The sequence below is a fragment of the Somniosus microcephalus genome, unplaced genomic scaffold (assembly GCF_052327205.1).
Source record: "Somniosus microcephalus isolate GS21.2 unplaced genomic scaffold, FLI_Smic_1.0 unresolved_chr1, whole genome shotgun sequence".
Taxonomy (NCBI): Eukaryota; Metazoa; Chordata; class Chondrichthyes; order Squaliformes; family Somniosidae; genus Somniosus; species Somniosus microcephalus.
The window spans coordinates 2,934,949-2,954,254 of record NW_028225179.1 but is presented as its reverse complement, the minus strand read 5'-3'; the positions used below and the strand labels follow the sequence as shown (position 1 = coordinate 2,954,254).

General features: G+C 49.7%; 1 pseudogene across 1 annotated transcript in view; it reads right to left on the bottom strand.

The window, feature by feature from the left end:
- Positions 1 to 19,106, bottom strand: part of LOC147093186 (uncharacterized) — a 97,037-nt pseudogene extending 77,931 nt beyond the window's left edge. Inside the window, exons 1-2 of the transcript XR_015074682.1 lie at positions 18,874 to 19,106; positions 18,688 to 18,772 (exon numbers count right to left, since the gene is read on the bottom strand). The product of XR_015074682.1 is annotated as an uncharacterized LOC147093186 (transcript). The remainder of the gene's footprint in view (positions 1 to 18,687; positions 18,773 to 18,873) is intronic.
- Between the last annotated feature and the right edge of the window lie 200 nt (positions 19,107 to 19,306).

Here is a 19,306-nt window from a genome sequence, read left to right as displayed (position 1 = left end):
ACAGGAAGCAAAGAGTTGGAATAAACTGGTCTTTTTCTGAGTGGCAGGCAGTGACTAGTGAGGTGCCGCAGGGGTCGGTCCTAGGACCCCAGCTGTTCACAATATATATTGATGATCTAGACGAGGGAACTAGAGGTAATATCTCCAAGTTCGCAGACGACACAAAGCTGGGTGGGCGTGTGTGCTGTGAGGAGGATGCCGAGAAACTCCAGTATGATTTGGACAGGTTGGGTGAATGGGCAGTAGCGAGAGGGTTCAAGTAGAGGAACAAGGATGTCTTGCTGCAGTTGTACAGGGCCTTGGTGAGACCACACCTTGAGTATTGTGTGCAGTTTTGGTTGCCTCGTCTGAGGTAGGATGTTCTTGCCATGGAGGGAGTGCAGCGAAGATTCACCAGACTGATACCTGGGATGGCAGGAATGATGTATGAGGAGAGATTGGGTTGACTGGGCTTATACTCGCTGGAGTTTAGAAGAATGAGAGGGGATCTCATTGAAACTTATAAAATTCTAACAGGACTAGACAGACTAGATGTAGGAAGGATGTTCCCGATGGTCGGAGAATCCAGAACCAGGGGTCACAGTCTAAGGGTAAGGGGTAAGCCATTTAGGACTGAGATGAGGAGGAATTTCTTCACCCAGAGAGTGGTGAACCTGTGGAATTCTCTACCACAGAAGGCATTGGAGGCCAATTCATTAAATATATTCAAGAAGGAGATAGATGTATTTCTTAAAGCTAAAGGGATCAAGGGATATGGGGAGAAAGCAGGGACCGGGTACTGAATTTGGATGATCAGCCATGATCTTATTAAATGGCGGAGCAGGCTCGAGGGGCCGAATGGCCTACTCCTGCTCCTATCTTCTATGTTTCGGTCCCCGCCACAAACTCCGCTCCCTGGCCACTGACTCCATCCATCTCCCGAACAATGGGTGACCACCAGAAGGAAAAGGAGGACCAGGCAGGTAGTGCAGGAGTCCCCCCGAGTGCATCTCGCTTTGGTGAGGGCGATGGTTCCTCTGGGGAGTACAGCCAGAGCCAAGTTAACGGCACTAAGGGTGGCTCAGCTGTCCCGGAGTGGGGGGAAATCAGGAAAAGCAATAGCGATAGGGGATTCGATAGTTAGGGGAACAGACAGGTGTTTCTGCGGCTGCAGATGTGACTCTAGGATGGTATAATGCCTCCCTGGTGCCAGGCTCAAGGATGTCACTGAACGGCTGCCAGACAGGTGAACAGTCAGAGGTCACGGCCCATATTGGTACCGACGACATAGGCAGAAAGAGGAATGAGGTCCTGCAGGCAGATTTTAGGGAGCTAGGAGAGAGATTAAAAAGCAGGACCTCAAAAAGGTAGTAATCTCCGGATTACTCCTGGTGCCACGTGTGAGCGAGGATAGAAACAGGAGGATAGAGCAGATGAATGCGTGGCTGGAGAGATGGTGCAGGAGGGAGGGATTTAGATTCCTGGGACATTGGGAACGGTTCTGACGGAGATGGGACCTGTACAGGTCAGACGGGTGTAAGATTCGCGAAATTTTCATTAAATAATCACGCAGGAAAATAGGGTTAATAAAACAGCTTTATTGACCAAAGAAGCTTATACAGAGAAACCTTTGATAAAAGGGCACACAAAAATGGCCGCCAGGCCTCGTGACCAGCTTCTGGGACCATTTGAATTTCTGTTGCTGCAAGCCAGACAGGCTTGAGGATTGAGGGCATTAAAAGCCGGCGAAAACCAGTTTCGGGAAGCTGAAACTCATGGAACTGAGCATACATATTGATTAGATTATAAGTACAGGACAGATTTGGGTGGCAGGATGAGACCCATCAAGAAATGGGTGGACAATTGAGCGAACGCTTTAACCCATTTACAATGTACAAAGAGAAGCCGTTTAACAGCCATCCAGGGCAATCTCCAGACCGATCAATATACAAACCAAGTTACGGTAACAAAGCAAAGACATTATCGGCCCAGGAAGGCCAGTTAAGCTATCACCAACTCCCGTTATGAAGACAAAGCACCCCTGCAGAGAGTTCTGCCTGCCAAAATTATTACAAAGACAGGACTATGATTTGGCGGGAGATAAGAATGTTCCAAAAAAGTATAACTGTGAATTGAGTAAAGTCCAAGGACGCTTGGGGACAGACTCTTCGGTTAAACGGCACTTCAGTTCGGAACGTGTTCAGTGTTCGGCCAGGCAAGGCCCGGCCACGACGAGAAGAATTCGGCTTGGAAGCCAGCTCGGCTAGGAAAGGCCCAGCCATGACGGGAAGAAGACGAGGGAGGCCCGGGTACTTTTGTCGGGAGATCATCGACGACCCAGGCCGGAGAAGAAGACACTCAGGTCCCGGAGCCCAGGATCCAGTTCTTCAACATCACATCGGTAACGGATTCATCCGTGTGCATCCAGTTCTTAAAAATCACATCGGAAACGGATCCATCCGTGGCGAGCGCTCACCAAGGCTGTGCCGGCTGCCTACATCGCAGGAGAACCAAGAGGAAAACAAGCTGCGCCAGAAGCTTCCAAACCCACGTGACGACGGAAAGCTGTGTCGAAAGGCTGCAAAGCCTTTTTCACAATTCTTAAAGTGGTGAGCATGATCCCGGGTCCCTCAAATCAAAACTTAGTTAGGTTTAGGGGAGGGGGTTAAGGGTAATTGTAATGTGTTACCCCTTTCACGATGTGCCGTGTGTTCCCCATTTCTATAGAGTTAAGTTTATAGATGTGTGCATGCTTGTAGTTGCTCTAATCTGTGCATATGACATGTATTTTATAATGCTGCAAACTGTTCAATAAAGGCATCCATTTCGTGCTATTCGACCTGGTCTATTGAGTTTTTCTGCACTACAGCTCCCTGCACCTAAGTCCAAGGTCTAGAACCGTAGGGGCGAGTGGGTCGAACCACTCACGGGTAATTATTGCAAGAAGCCTGGCAGGAGACCAGAGCAAGCAAGAGAAACCCCCTACACGGGTTACACCTCAACAGAGCCGGGACCAATATCCTCACTGGGGGGTTTGCTGGTGCTGTTGGGGAGGGTTTAAACCAATTGAGCAGGGGGATGGGCACCAGGATGGCTATGATAAATTGACCCTTAGTGTTAGGGGGATTAAATACGTGGGGTTACGGGGATAGGGTGGGATATGTGTTGGTGTAGGCGTTACAGGGATCGGGTGGGATATGTGTCGGTGCAGGCTCGATGGGCCGAAATGGCCTCTATCTGCACTGTGGGGTTTCTGTGATTCTGTGATGTAGCATTAGCCAGGACAAACATGGTGCACAAAAGAGTGGGAGATACAAAGAGCACTAGAGTAAGAAATAGTACGGTATTAGGTGGGGTCAGTCTAAGAGAATACTGTGGCAGAGCCACCAAGAGACTCTTGCAGTAATGTATATAATTGCCTTTAACAGGGGTTCGTTACCTTTAATTGTTTGCTTTGTATAAATAGCGCAGGTTCGGTAAAATATCGATCCAGCGCGATGACGTCATCACGCAGGTCACGTGACGTTCCCAACGGCGGGAAACGTGATGACATCAGTGGGGGGAGGCGGTCTCTCTCTGTCCTCGTGGAACCAGTTTGAGTACAGACCTGTTTAGAGTTTCTCCTGCGTTTTTGTTTGAAACTTTTACCAGTTTGCATTAAACCTCATTTGGTTGGCTGATAGTCTCGATCTCAGTACTTTCGTTAAGAATTTGACAATTCCTACAATACAAGAATTTTACAGTGCATGTATTTAAACGCACAAAGTGTGGTAAGTAAGGTTGGTGAGCTGCAGGCACTAATAGCCACATGGGAATGTGATGTGCTGATAACAGAGACCTGGCTCAAAAAAGGGCAGGATTAGGTATTAAAAATTCCTGGATATCAGGTGTTCAGGAACGATAGGGAAGGAAAGAAAGGTTGTGGTGGTGTGGCAGTATTGATTAAAGGAGTATATTATAGTGCTCCTTGAAAAAGCCTCCTTGAAAAAGTGCAGCAACCCCACCGACACCTGGGAATCCCTGGCCCAAGACCGCACAAAGTGGAGGAGAAGCATCCGGGAAGGCGCCGAACACTGAGTCTCTTCACCGGGAGCAAGTAGAAGCCAAGCACAGGCAGCGCACGTCAACCCAAGCACCCCACCCACCCGCCCCTTCAACCACCGTCTGCCCCACCTGTGACAGAGACTGTAGGTCCCACATTGGACTCATCAGTCACCGAGAACTCATTTTTAATGTGGAAACAAGTCATCCTCGGTTCCGAGGGACTGCCTAAGAAGGAAGAAGGAGAATATTACAGTGCTGGAGAGAGAGGATGTCCTGGAGAGGTCAAGGACAGAATCTATTTGGTTTGAGTTAAGAAACAATAGAGGTGCCATTACACTACTACGTGTATTCTATAGGCTACCGACTAGTGGGGACAATATGGAGGAGCACATTTGCAGGGAAATTGCAGAGAGATGCAAGAACAATAGAATAGTGATAATGGGGTACTTCAATTATCCTAATATAGACTGGGATAGTAATAGTGTAAAGGGCAGACAGTGGGAAGAACTTCTGAAGTGTGTTCAGGAGAACTTTCTTGATCAGTACGTTTCCGGCCCAACGAGGAAGGAGGCATTGCTGGATCTGGTTCTGGGGAATGAGGTGCGTCAGGTGAATCAAGTTTCAGTAGGGGAATATTTAGGGAAGAGTGATCATAATATCATAAGGTTTAGGTTAGCTCTGGAAAAGGACAGGGAGCAATCTAGAGTCAAAATACTTAACTGCAGGGGGGCCAATTTCAGTGGGATGAGAACAGAGCTGGCCCGGGTAAATTGGAATCAATGATTGGCAGGCAAAACTGTCATCGAACAATGGGCTGCCTTTAAAGATGAGATGGTTCGGGTACAGTCGCGGTACATTCCCACGAGGGGGCAAGGTAGGGCAAATAAAACCAGAGCTCCCTGGATGACAAAAGACAGAGAGTAAGAAAGCAGAAAAAAGGGGGCGTATGACAGATGTCAGGTTGAGAATACATAGAAACATAGAAGATAGGAGCAGGAGTAGGCCATTCGGCCCTTCGAGCCTGCTCCGCCATTCAATGAGATCATGGCTGATCATTCAAATTCAGTACCCTGTCCCTGCCTTCTCCCCATATCCCTTGATCCCTTAAGCCTTAAGAAATATATCCAACTCTTTCTTGAATATATTTTATGAACTGGCCTCCACCGCCCTCTGTGGGAGAGAATTCCACAGGTTCACCACTCTCTGGGTGAAGAAATTCCTCCTCATTTCAGTCCTAAATGTCCTACCCCTAATCCTTCGACTATGACCCCTGGTTCTGGACTCCCCGACCATCGGGAACATCCTTCCAGCATCTAGTCTGTCTAGGCCTGACAGAATTTTAGAGGTTTCGATGAGATCCCCTCTCAATCTTCTAAACTCCAGTGAGTATAAGCCCAATCGACACAATCTCTCCTCATACGTCATTCCTGCCATCCCAGGTATCAGCCTGGTGAATCTCCGCTGCACTCCTTCCATGGCAAGAACGTCCTTCCTCAGATAAGGCGACCAATACTGCACACAATACTCAAGGTGCGGTCTCACCAAGGCCCTGTACAACTGTAGCAAAACATCCTTGCGCTTGTACTCGAACCCTCTTGCTATGAAGGCCAACATACCATTAGCCTTCTTAACCGTCTGCTGCACCTGCATGCTTACCTTCAGCGACTGGTGCACAAGAACACCCAGGTCTCTTTGCACTTCCCCTTCTCCCAATCTATTGCCATTCAAATAATAATGTGCCTTCCTGTTTTTGCCACCAAAGTGGATAACCTCACATTTATCCACATTACAGTGCATTTGCCATGTTTCTGCCCAATCACCTAACCTGTCCAAATCGTACTGGAGTTTCATGACATCCTCCTCGCAGCATACCCTCCAACCCAGCTTTGTGTCGTCTGCAAATTTGGAGATATTACATCCAATTCCCTCGTCCAGATCATTAATATATATTGTGAACAGCTGGGGTCCTAGGACCGATCGGTACCCCACTAGTCACTGCCTGCCACTTGGAAAACGACCCGTTTATTCCAACTCTTTGCTTTCTGTCCGCCAACCAGTTCTCTATCCAAGTCAATACCTTGCCCCCAATCCCATGTGCCTTAATTTTGCACGCTAATCTCTTATGCGGGACCTTATCGAAAGCCTTCTGAAAGTCCAAATACACCACATCCACTGGTTCTCCCTTATCTATTTTACCAGTTACATCCTCAAAAGATTCCAGTAGATTAGTCAAGCATGATTTACCTTTTGTAAATCCATGTTGACTTTGTCCGATCCTGTCACTGCTTTCCAAGTGCTCTGCTATTACATCTTTTATCATGGACTCTAACATTTCCCCCACTACCGATGTCAGGCTTACCGGTCTATAATTCCCCGCTTTTTCTCTGCCACCTTTTTTGAATAGTGGGGTAACATTAGCTACCCTCCAATCCATGGGTACTGTTCCAGAGTCTATCGAGTTCTGGAAGATGACCAGCATTGCATCTACTATTTCTAGGGCCACTTCCTTAAGTACCCTGGGATGTAGATTATCAGGCCCTGGGGATATATCGGCCTTCAGTCCCATCAATTTTCCTAACACCATTTCCCTACAAATACTGATTTCTTTCAGTTCCACCCTTTCATCAGACCCTATGTTCCCCGGTATTTCTGGCAGGTTATTTGTGTCCTCCTTTGTGAAGACAGAACCAAAATATGTATTTAGTTGGTCTGCCATTTCTTTGTTCCCCATTATAAATTCCCCCGATTCTGACTGCTAGGGACCTACGCTTGACTTCACCAATCTTTCACTCTTCACATATCTATAAAAGCTTTTACAGTCAGTTTTTATGTTCCCTGCAAGCTTACTCTCATATTCTATTTTCCCTTTCTTAATTAATCCCTTTGTCCTCCTTTGTTGAATCCTGAACTGCTCCCAATCCTCAGGATTATTGCTTTTTCTGGCCAATTTGTATGTCCTCTCCTTGGATCTTATGCTATCCCTAATTTCCCTTGTTACCCACGGTTGAGTCACCTTTATTGTTTTATTTTTATGCCAAACTGGGATGAACAACTTCGGTAGTTCATCCATTCGGTCTTTGAATGTTTGCCATTGCCTATCCACCATCAACCCTTTGAGTGCCATTCCCCAATCAATCCTACCCAACTCACTCCTCAGACCATCGTAGTTTCCTTTATTTAAATTGAGGACCCTTGTTTCTGAGTCAACTACTTCATTCTCCATCTTAATGAAGAATTCGATCATATTATGATCGCTCCGACCCAAGGGGCCTCGTACAACAAGATTGCTAATTAATCCTTTCTCGTTACATAATACCCAGTCTAAGATGGCCTGATCTCTGGTTGGTTCCTCGACCTATTGGTCCAGGAAACCATCCCGTAAACACTCCAAGAATTCCTCCTCCACAGTATTGTTGCCAATTTGGTTAGCTCAATCTATATGTAGATTAAAGTCACCCATGATGACTGCTGTGTCCTTATTGCACGCTTCTTTAATTTCCCTTTTAATGCCATCCCTAACCTCCGCCTTACTGTTTGGGGGTCTATATACCACTCCCACTAATGTTTTTTTCCCCTTAGTATTTCTCAATTCTACCCATACAGATTCCACATCATCAGAGCTAATATCCTTCATTACAATTGTGTTAATCCCTTCTTTAACCAGTAATGCTACCCCACCTCGCTTTCCTTTTTGCCTATCTTTCCTGAATATCGAATACCCCAGTCTTGGCCATCCTTGAGCCACGTTTCCGTTATCCCAACCAAATCATATTAGTTTACCTCTATTTGTGCAGCCAATTCATCCACCTTATTACAAATGCTCCTCGCATTAAGACACTCTGGGCCAGATTTTCAGTATAGGCAGTTTTGGGGCGCTAACCTTAGCGCCCGCCCAAAGTTAGCGCCCGCCCCAAAGTAGCGCCCCGTTGCCGGAAATTCAGTGGATTCGCCCTAAGAGGTTGGTGGAGCGCTAAAAGAGGCGTTCCACAACTATCTTTAGGCGCTAAGCCGGCGGTCCAGAGGGATAGCGCCCAGGCGGGGCGCAGCGCGGGTGCGGTCATTTTTGGACTGGCAGCAGACCCCGTGGCGCCGACCAGCTCTTAAGGGGGAAGGGGCGAATTGTTCTGCTGCCACACCCTGCACACTGCAGCCTTGCAAAGAGGCCTCAACACTGCTGCTCAGCCCCAGGGAGTCATGGCAACGCCAGATTAGGCCCGTGAGCGTGCCCTGCGCTTCTCAGAGGGTGATCTGGACATAATGGTCACAGCTCTGCAGCTGAGGTGCAAGATCTTGTTCCCAGAGAATGGGAGGAATCCAACCCACCACGACTACACCAAAGCCTGGAAGCAGATCGCCCAGAGGGTGATGTTCACCGGCGATGCCGCCAGGACCCACAATGTCGTAAAAAATGCAATGACCTGACCAGGATTGTCAGGGTGAGTACCCTTTCCAGTCTCCTCCTCATTCTTGCATGTACACCTGACATGATGGACAAAGGGAGCTCAAAGTCGTAATGGCCAGCCCTCAGCCAGCAGCATTGGGACAGTCATGAGCATCAATTGGCCATTCGGCACTCTACACTCTGGCCAAGCTATTCCACCATGGGAGGCAGTGCACACTACATCAGGGCTTCACTCTGTCCAAGCTATTCCACCATGGGAGGCTGTGCACACTACATCAGGGCTACACTCTGTCCAAGCTATTCCACCATGGGAGACAGTGCACACTACATCAGGGCTACACTCTGTCCAAGCTATTCCACCATGGGAGGCAGTGCACACTACATCAGGGCTTCACTCTGGCCAAGCTACTCCACCATGGGAGGCAGTGCACACTACATCAGGGCTTCAATCTGTCCAAGCTATTCCACCATGGGAGGCTGAGCACACTACATCAGGGCTACACTCTGTCCAAGCTATTCCACCATGGGAGGCAGTGCACACTACATCAGGGCTACACTCTGTCCAAGCTATTCCACCATGGGAGGCAGTGCACACTACATCAGGGCTTCACTCTGGCCAAGCTATTCCACCATGGGAGGCTGTGCACACTACATCAGGGCTACACTCTGTCCAAGCTATTCCACCATGGGAGGCAGTGCACACTACATCAGGGCTTCACTCTGGCCAAGCTATTCCACCATGGGAGGCAGTGCACACTACATCAGGGCTACACTGCGCACTTACAGCCCGTCCTTTCTCTTGCAGGCTAAAGTAGCCTATAATCGCCAGGCCCGTGCCAGGGGTGGCCGCGCCAAGCTGCAGAAGCTCAGTCGGCTGGAGGAGCAAATGTGTGTGCTCATGGGAGCCCGTGTGATCGTCCCCACAGCGTGCGGAGTAGCCAACCCTCCACTGCCCGGCAATGGTAAGGACCTCACCTTTTGGCCCTCTCACGTCGCACTGGCCCATCCGAGCTACCTCCTTTGCCACTGTCCCACCAATGCGCTGAATGCCACCAGTCCTAACTCCCTCGCTGATGCCGTCTCCTCACTCTGAAGCAAATCTTGTGCATTCCTGCTTTCAGCTGGTGACGACCAGGACCCTGAAGCTGCCAGTGACACCACCTCCGAGCAGGAGGAGGAGGAGGAGGAGGAGGAGCACTCACGTCCTGCAGGAGAGGAGGAAATGCTTGGCACCTCCTCACTGGACGAGTGCCTGGAGGAACTGTCGCAGGGGAATGCAGCTTCTGGGACCAGTGGCGTCAAGCCACCCAGGAGCCGTGCACGTGGCCCGCGGCCATCCCCCCAAAGGGGGGAAGGATCGGAGGGGAGTGCTGCTAATCGGCACACTCGCCGCCACCAACGTGGCAAGGGCTCCCCAGCGGGAGAGTCGCGACTCCAGTCCGGACACCTTCACCTCGGAGGAGGTGCGGAAGCTGGATAAGATGGCTGAGGATTTGGACCGGCGCCACACAGAGCTCATGAGTGTGGTGGGGCGCATGCCTGAGGCCATCGAGTCGCTGGCGACCAGTGTGCGCGAGATCGGGGCAGCAACTGCCGTGAGTGGCGGCATGCTGACTGATGCCATCAAGACCCTGGCGGATGTGATACGGGCGCACACCAGGACAACAGGGGCACTCATTGCTGTCACACGTGCTGTCTCAGGCAGGCATCGCCAGGGCAGCCACCGCGCTGGACCATCCCAGCGAGCCTCCCCTCGGCTGATTGTTGTGGATCCTGCAGTGCGGGCCCGGCCGAGTGCCAGCGCGCCACAGCACCAGCCAGCGCATCCCATACGCCAGCTGGCCCACATTGCACCATCCGTTGCCGCCATTCCCCCACTGGGGCGTCAAGGGCAAGCGGCTGCAGCTGATGGTGGCCAGGCTCAGGTGGGCCACTCAGCAGACGGCCCCTCGAGGCCCAAACGCCATGTAGGCTGCCCTCCAGCGGCATCTGGCGGAAGGGCATCTTAGCCTCAGGCGCCTTCCCCCAGCCTCGCAGCAGCCACTGGGCAGAGCTTGCGAAGGAGCAGCAGGCCGGGCAGGGGAGGCAAAAGGCTGGGCAAGGTCTTGCCCTCACGGGCCACTCAATAGAGGGTGTGGCCAGCTTTCCTTTTATATGGCGGTGGCCATCTTTATTTTGCCCATGGTTGTTTTGTTGGAGGGCTTATTTTTTGCGTTAGGCCGACGTTGAGGCCCGGTTTGAAGAAATGTGGAGTGACTCCTCCCCAGTTTGTGGGAGTGAGTCGTTTGTTGGGCTTTTTGTGGGGCCCGTTTATTGTTTTTGGGGATTTATGTGGGAAGGGGTTTTCATTTTTGTGTAATAAATAATTATCTTTATTCATGCAGTCTCCATGGCTGTTCTTCTTAGTGTTTGTTGGCTTCGCCGGATGAGGGCTTGTGGAGCAGCTGCATTCATCTTCCCTCATGGTCCCAAGGCATTCCCTGACAGGGGGCTTAGAAGTACCGTGTAATAAGGTTGCGTCGCGCGGTCCTTGGCCCTGGTCGCTCCCTCCTGGGAACGTACTCCTGCTCCTCCTCCTCCTCCTCATGCTCCTCCTGCTCCTCCTCCTGAGGTGCTGCTCCAACGTCAGGTGGCAGTGCCTGAGTCCTGCGGATAGCCAGGTTGTGTAGCATGCAGCAAACCACCACAAATTGGGAGACCCGGTCCGGCGAATACTGGAGAGCTCCTCCGGAGCGATCAAGGCAGCGGAACCGCTGCTTGAGGACCCCAATAGTTGCTCGATGATGTTGCGGGTGGTTTGATGGCTCTCGTTGTAGGCCTCTTCAGCAGCGGTCCTGGGCGCGCGGAGCGGGGTCATGAGCCAGGTGCACAAAGGATAGCCTTTGTCCCCGAGTAGCCATCCTCTTGGGGGAGGCTGTGGCTGGAACATGTCATGCACAGTACTCTGCCGCAGGATAAAGGCATCGTGGCTGCTGCCTGGGAAGCTGGCATTGACAGCCATGATGCGCTGCTTGTGGTCACACACCAGCTGCACATTCAGAGAATGGTAGCCCTTCCTGTTGCGATACTGCTCACCATGCTCCAGAGGGGCCCGCAAAGCCACATGCGTACAGTCAATGGCGCCTTGCACCAAGGGGAAGTCCCCGAGTCTGGAAAATCCCAATGCGCGCTGATGCTGGCTCTCCAGGGCCATGGGGAAGGAGATGAATTGGCTTCTCCTTCTGAACAGTGCTTCGGTCACCTGGCGGATGCAGCGACGCGCACCGTACTGGGAGATGTTTGCTATGTCCCCAGCAGCGTATTGGAAGGAGCCGGTGGCATAGAAGTTCAATGCCACCGTCACCTTCACTTCCACCGACAGAGACGTCCTGCACCTGAGCTTTGGCTGCAGATCTCCGCGAAGCAGGTGGCAGATCTCTGCAATCACCTCCTTTTGGAATCGGAGCCTTTTAACACATCGCGCGGCACTCATGTTTAGGTAGGAGCGCTGCTGGCGGTATAGCCTGACTGGGTAAGGCCTACGTGGCCGATGCCTGTAGCCCCCTCTGCCTCTAGCCAGGGCTGCCCTTCTCACAATGCGTCTGCGAGCCCTACGGACATGGAGCTGCAGCTCCGCGTTGGCACCCCATGCAACCCCCATCAAATCCTGGCAAACACTCAAATTTCCAAAAGGCCACTTGCAGCGCTCTGGCCCGAGTCCAAAAATACCTGAGCTCTTGCTGCTTGAAACCAGTTAGCTATCCTCCTTGTTGTGTCTCCAGAAATGCGTTGCACAAGAGTGTTTGCTGAAAAATGGCTGGCCTTTATACTGGAGAGCACGTCCCCTTTAATTTGCACACCCCGGGGCCCACGCTGGTTGTGTTGCGTTCCTTTTTTCAAATGCTCCGGCCGCCAGCCGCACAATGGGATGGTCTGACTAAAGTTTGGAATTGGGGCGGCCAAAGGGCATTGCACGAGGATGTGACGTCATTTGCTGCGTGCGCATCCGGGCGGGCGCTAAACTTTGCGCCGGCGCTAACGGGCAACGTAATTTGGGGCGGGGCGCAAACTGCGCTGCGCACGGGCACTACACGCATAGCGCCCGAAAGTCACTTCTCTTAAGGCGCTAACTGCTGGCACAAGCAACTGAAAATCTAGCCCATAGCCTTCAGGCTTGTTTTTTTAACGCTCTTAGGCCTATTAGAATTATTATTTACTGTGGCCATGTTTGATTTAAACCGTTGATTTCTCTGGCTGCCACTTTTGTTTTTCTCCTTCCAATCTTTTGCTTTTATCCTTGTTTCCCTTTCCTCTGTCTCCCTGCTCAGGTTCCCAACCCCCTTCCATTCTAGTTTAAACCCTCCCCCACAGCACTAACAAACATACCCCCTAGGACATCGGTTCCAGCCCTGCCCAGGTGCAGACCGTCCGGTTTGAACTGGTCCCACCTCCCCCAGAACCGGTTCCAATGCCCCAGGAACTTGAATCCCTCCCCCTGGCACCATTCCTCTAGCCACATATTCATCTGAAGTATCCTTCTATTTCTACTCTGAATTGCACGTAGCAATGGTAGCAATCCTGAGGTTACTACCTTTGAGGTCCTGTTTTTTAAATTTACCTCCTAACTCCCTATATGCCGCTTTTAGGACCTCATCCCGCTTTTTACCTACATCGTTGGTGCCTATATGCACCACGACAACTGGCTGTTCACCCTCCCCTTCCAAGATGTTCTGCAGCCGCTCGGAGACATCCTTGACCCTTGCACAAGTGAGAACCAGGCTGAATACAGAAAGTTCAGAGGGGAAGTGAAAAAAGAAATAAGGACAAAGAGAGTATGAGAATAGACTGGCAGCTTACATAAAAAGAAATCTGAAAGTCTTCTATAAGCATATAAATAGTAAACGGGTAGTAAGAGGAGTGGTGGGGCCGATTAGGGACCGAAAAGGAGACCTACGCATGGAGGCAGAGGGTAAGGCTGAGGTACTAAATCAGTACTTTGCATCTGACTTCACCAAGGAAGAAGATGCTGCCATGGACATAGTGAAGGAGGAGGTAGAGGAGATACTGGATGGGCTAAATTTTGATAAAGAGGAGGTACTAGAAACGCTGGTTGTACTTAAAGTAGATAAGTGACCATGACTGGATGGGATGCATCCTAGGATGCTGAGGGAAGTAAAAGGTGGAAATTGCGGAGGTACCGACCATAATCTTCCAATCCTCCTTGGATTCGGGGGTGGTGCCAGAGGACTGGAGAATTGCAAATGTTACACCCTTGTTCAAGAAAGGGTGTAAGGATAAACCCAGCAACTACAGGCCAGTCAGTTTAACCTTGGTAGTGGGGAAGCGTTTAGAAATGATAATCCGGGACAAAATTAACAGTCACTTGGATAAGTGTGAATTAATTAAGGGAAGCCAGCATGGATTTGTTAAAGGCAAATCGTGTTTAACCAACTTGATGGAGTATTTTAATGATGTAACGGAGAGGGTTGATGAGGACAATGCGGTTGATGTAAGTCTGATATCGGTAGTGGGGAAAATGCTAGAGTCCATTATAAAAGATGTAATAGCAGAGCACTTGGAAAACAGTGACAGGATCGGACAAAGTCAACATGGATTTACAAAAGGTAAATCGTGCTTGACAAATCTACTGGAATTTTTTGAGGATGTAACTGGTAGAATAGATAAGGGAGAACCAGTGGATGTGGTGTATTTGGACTTTCAGAAGGCTTTCGATAAGATCCCGCATAAGAGATTAGCGTGCAAAGTTAAAGCACACGGGATCGGGGGCAAGGTACTGTCTTGGATAGAGAACTGGTTGGCAGACAGGAAGCAAAGAGTTGGAATGAATGGGTCTTTTTCAGAGTGGCAGGCAGTGACTAGTGGGGTACCACAGCGATCGGTCCTTGGACCCCAGCTATTCACAATATATATTAATGATCTAGACGAGGGAACTAGATGTAATATCTCCAAGTTTGAAGACGACACAAAGCTGAGTGGGCGTGTGTGCTGTGAGGAGGATGCCAAGAAACTCCAGTATGACTTGGAAAGGTTGGGTGATTATACTGCATTTGCCATGCAGCTGCCCAATGTGGATAAATGTGAGGTTATCCACTTTGGTGGCAAAAACAGGAAGACAGATTAATATCTGAATGGCAATAGATTGGGAAAAGGGCAAGTTCAACAAGACCTGGGTGTCCTTGTGCACCAGTCACTGAAGGTAAGCATGCAGGTGCAGCAGGCGGTTAAGAAGGCAAATGGTATTTTGGCCTTCATAGCAAGAGGGTTCGAGTACAGGAGCAAGGAAGTCTTGCTGCAGTTGTACAGGGCCTTGGTGAGAACACACCTTGAGTATTGTGTGCAGTTTTGGTCGCCTTATCTGAACAAGGATGTTCTTCCCATGGAGGGAGTGCAGCTAAGATTCACCAGACTGAAACCTGGGATGGCAGGAATGACATATGAGGAGAGATTGGGTCGATTGGGCTTATACTCGCTGGAGTTTAGAAGAATGAGAGGGGATCTCATTGAAACTTATAAAATTATAACAGGACTAGACAGACTAGATGCAGGAAGGATGTTCCCGATGGTCGGGGAGTCCAGAACCAGGGGTCACAGTTTAAGGATAAGGCGTAAGCCATTTAGGTCTGAGATGAGGAGGAATTTCTTCACCCAGAGAGTGGTGAACCTGTGGAATTCTCTACTGCAGAAGGCAGTTGAGGCCAATTCATTAAATATATTCAAGAAGGAGTTAGATATATTTCTTAAGGCTAAAGGGATCAAGGGATACGGGGAGAAAGCAGGGACAGGGTACTGAGTTTGGATGATCAGCCATGATCTCATTGAGTGCCGGAGCAGGCTCGAGGGGCCGAATGGCCTACTCCTGCTCCTATCTTCTATGTTTCAATGATGTGGTGTACATGGACTTCCAAAAGGCATTTGATAAAGTGCCACAGCCATGGGCTTCAACTTTGCTGGCAAGCCCATTACTAAAAGGGACAGTGGCTGCATGGATATGAAATTGGCCTAGTGACAGGAAACAGAGAGCAGTGGTGAACGGTTGTTTTTCGGACTGGAGGAAGGTATACAGTGGCGTTCCCCAGGTGTTGGTTCTAGGACCACTGCTTTTCTTGATATGTTCTGGATGAGCAAATATTTTCTCCAATTAAATATTGGGAAGACCGAAGCCATTGTTTTCAGTCCCCACCACAAACTCCGTTCCCTAGCCACTGACTCCATCCCTCTCTCTAACATCTGTCTGCGGCTGAACCACACTGTTCGCAACCTTGGTGTCATATTTGACCCTGAAATGAGCTTCTGACCACATATCTGCAGCATAACAAAGAGCGCCTACTTCCACCTCGGTAACATCGCTCCGTAACATCGCCTCAGCTCATCCGCTGCTGAAACCCACATCCAGGCCTTTGTTCCCTCTAGACTTGACTATTCCAACGCACTCCTGGCTGGCCTCCCACGTTCCATCCCACGTAAACTTGAGGTCATCCAAAACTCTGCTGCCCGTGTCCTAACTCGCACCAAGTCCCGTTCACCCATCACCCCTGCTCGCTGATCTACATTGGCTCCTGGTTAAGCAACGCCTCGATTTCAAAATTCTCATCCTTGTTTTCAAATCCCCTCCTTGGCCTCGCCCCTTCCTACCTCTGTAATCTCCTTCAGCCCCACAATCCCCCGAGATATCAGCGCTCCTCTAATTCTGCCCTCTTGAGCAACCATGATTATAATCACTCAACCATCGGTGGCCGTGTCTTCTGTTGCCGGGGCCCTAAGCTCTGGAATTCCCTCCCTAAACCTCTCTGCCTCGCTACCTCTCTTTCCTCCTTGAAGACGCTCCTTAAAACCTACCTCTTTGACCAAGCTTTAGGTCACCTGTCCTAATTTCTCCTTATGTGGCTCGGTGTCAAATTTTTTGTCTTAAAATCCTCCTGTGCAGCGCCTTGCGACGTTTTACTACGTTAAAGGCGCTATAGAAATACAAGTTGTTGTTGATATATATCAATGACTTGGACGTGGGTGTTCAGGGCAGTATTTCAAAATTTGCAGATGACACAAAACTTGGAAGTATAGTGAACAGTGAGGATGATAGAGATAGACTTCAAGAGGACATAGACAGGCTAATAGAGAGGGTTGGAGTACAGGAACAAGGATGTCTTGCTGCAGTTGTACAGGGCCTTGGTGAGACCACACCGTGATTATTGTCTGCGGTTTTGGTCGCCTTACCTGAGGAAGGACGTTTTTGCCATGGAAGGAGTGCAGCGAAGATTCACCAGGCTGATACCTGGGATGGCAGGAATGACGTATGAGGAGAGATTGGGTCGATTGGGCTTATACTCGCTGAAGTTTAGAAGAATGAGAGGGGATCTCATTGAAACTTATAAAATTCTAACAGGACTAGACAGACTAGATGCAGGAAGGATGTTCCCGATGGTCGGAGCGTCCAGAACCAGGGGTCACAGTCTAAAGATAAGGGGTAAGCCATTTAGGACAGAAATGGAGGAGGAATTTCTTCACCCAGAGAATGTATTCAATCTTTCCTTGCAGCTGAAATTCTCTAGTCCTGGCAACATCCTTGTAAATCTCCCGTCTCGAGCAGTCACATCTTTCCTGCAATGGGGACGACCAGAACTGCACACGGTGGCCTAACTGGTGTTTTTGTACAGTTCAAGCAGAAACTCCCTGCTCTTACATGATACAGAGAGAGGCACTGCCCCTTTAAATACCTGGGTACACATGGAAACATAGAAGATAGGAGCAGGAGTAGGCCTTTCGGCCCCTCGAGCCTGCTCCGCCATTCAACGAGATCATGGCTGATCATCCAAATTCAGTACCCTGTCCCTGCCTTCTCTCCATATCCCTTGATCCCTTTAGCCTTAAGAAATACATCCAACTCCTTCTTGAGTATATTTAATGAATTGGCCTGTACTGCCTTCTGTGGTAGAGAATTCCACAGGTTCACCACTCTCTGGGTGAAGAAATTCCTCCTCATCTCTGTCCTAAATGGCTTACCACTTATCCTTAGACTATGACCCCTGGTTCTGGACTCACCGACCATCGGGAACATCCTGTCTGCATCTAGTCAGTGTAGTCCTCTCCTCATACGTCATTCCTGCCATCCCAGGTATCAGCCTGGTGAATCTTCGCTGCACTCCTTCCATGGCAATAACATCCTTCCTCAGATAAGGTGACCAAAACTGCACACAATACTCAAGATGTGGTCTCACCAAGGCCCTGTACAACTGCAGCAAGACATCCTTGTTCCTGTACACAAACCCTCTCGTTACGAAGGCCAACATACCATTTGCCTTCTTAACCGCCTGCTGCACCTGCATGCTTACCTTCAGCGACTGGTGCACAAGGACGCCCAGGTCTCGTTGCACTTCCCCTTCTCCCAATCTATTGCCATTCAGATAATAATCTGCCTTCCTGTTTTTGACACCAAAGTGGATAACCTCGCATTTATCCACGATATATTGCATCTGCCATGCTTCTGCCCAATCACCCAACCTGTCCAAATCATACTGGAGTTTCTCGGCATCCTCCTCACAGCACACACGCCCACCCAGCTTTGTGTCATCTGCAAACTTGGAGATATTACATCTAGTTCCCTCATCCAGATCATTAATATATATTGTGAATAGCTGAGGTCCAAGGACCGATCACTGCGGTACCCCACTAGTCACTGCCTGCCACTCGGAAAAAGACCGGTTTATTCCAACTCATTGCTTTATGTCTGCCAACCAGTTCTCTATCCAAGTCAATACCTTGCCCCCAATCCCATGTGCCTTAACTTTACACGCTAATCTCTTATTCATGACCTTATCGATAGCCTTTTGAAAGTCCAAATACACCACATCCACTGGTTCTCCCTTATCTATTTTACCAGTTACATCCTCAAAAAATTCCAGTAGATTAGTCAAGCACGATTTACCTTTTGTAAATCCATGTTGACTTTGTCCGATCCGGTCACTGTTTTCCAAGTGCTCTGCTATTACATCTTTTGGACATCCTCGTAAATCTCCTATCTTGAGCATTCACATCTTTCCTGCAATGGGGCGAGCAGAACTGCACACAGCCGACTAGCCGGTGGCCTAACTGGTGTGTTTGTACAGTTCAAGCAGAACCTCCCTGCTCTTACATGATACAGAGAGAGGCACTGCCCCTTTAATACCTGGGGGGCACCCATTCCCCTTTAAATGGCCAAGCAATTGCTTTTGTTGAAAAGGGGCCGCAGTCCCCTTTGACTCACCCCCCCACCCACCACAAATACTCACAAGAGAGAGAGGAGGAAGATGCTGGTCTTTGTCTCTATAAAAGTGGCTGCCCACCAAAATGTTCACAGCACCAGGGCTCTTTGTTCTGGATAAAAGGGAAAAAGAGAAAAGGTTCACTTATTTTTAAATGAATGCAGTTGATGAATAGCCTTGCAATAAAGGTAATGCAAAGGAATAAACACTCACAAGCTGGGTTTTTATCCACCTCCTCCTCCCCTTCCCTTTAACAGCTCCTGCAGACAATGAAAACAGGAAATAACAACAGAAAATGCTGGAAAAATTCAGCAGGCCAGGCAACATCCGTGGAGAGAAATTAGAGTGACGTTTCGGGACTAACCCTTTTTCAAACTGGAAAGGAAATAAAATAAATAGGAAATGAAAGCAGGAACGCGGCCTGCAGCCCATCGAGGTCCCGCCCCACTCCCTCCCGCGCCACCATTGCTTGGAGGACCGTCAGCCCGTCTCGGCCTCCCAGCGTTTTCCGCGCTCCTGATTGGCGGGCGCCTCGCGTCAATCAACCCCCCACCGCTTACGAGCTGACGCATGCACACAACGCCCAGTGGTCAGTTGGATTGGCACGTGCAGCCCACCGAGGTCCCGCCCCCCTCTCGCGCTGCCA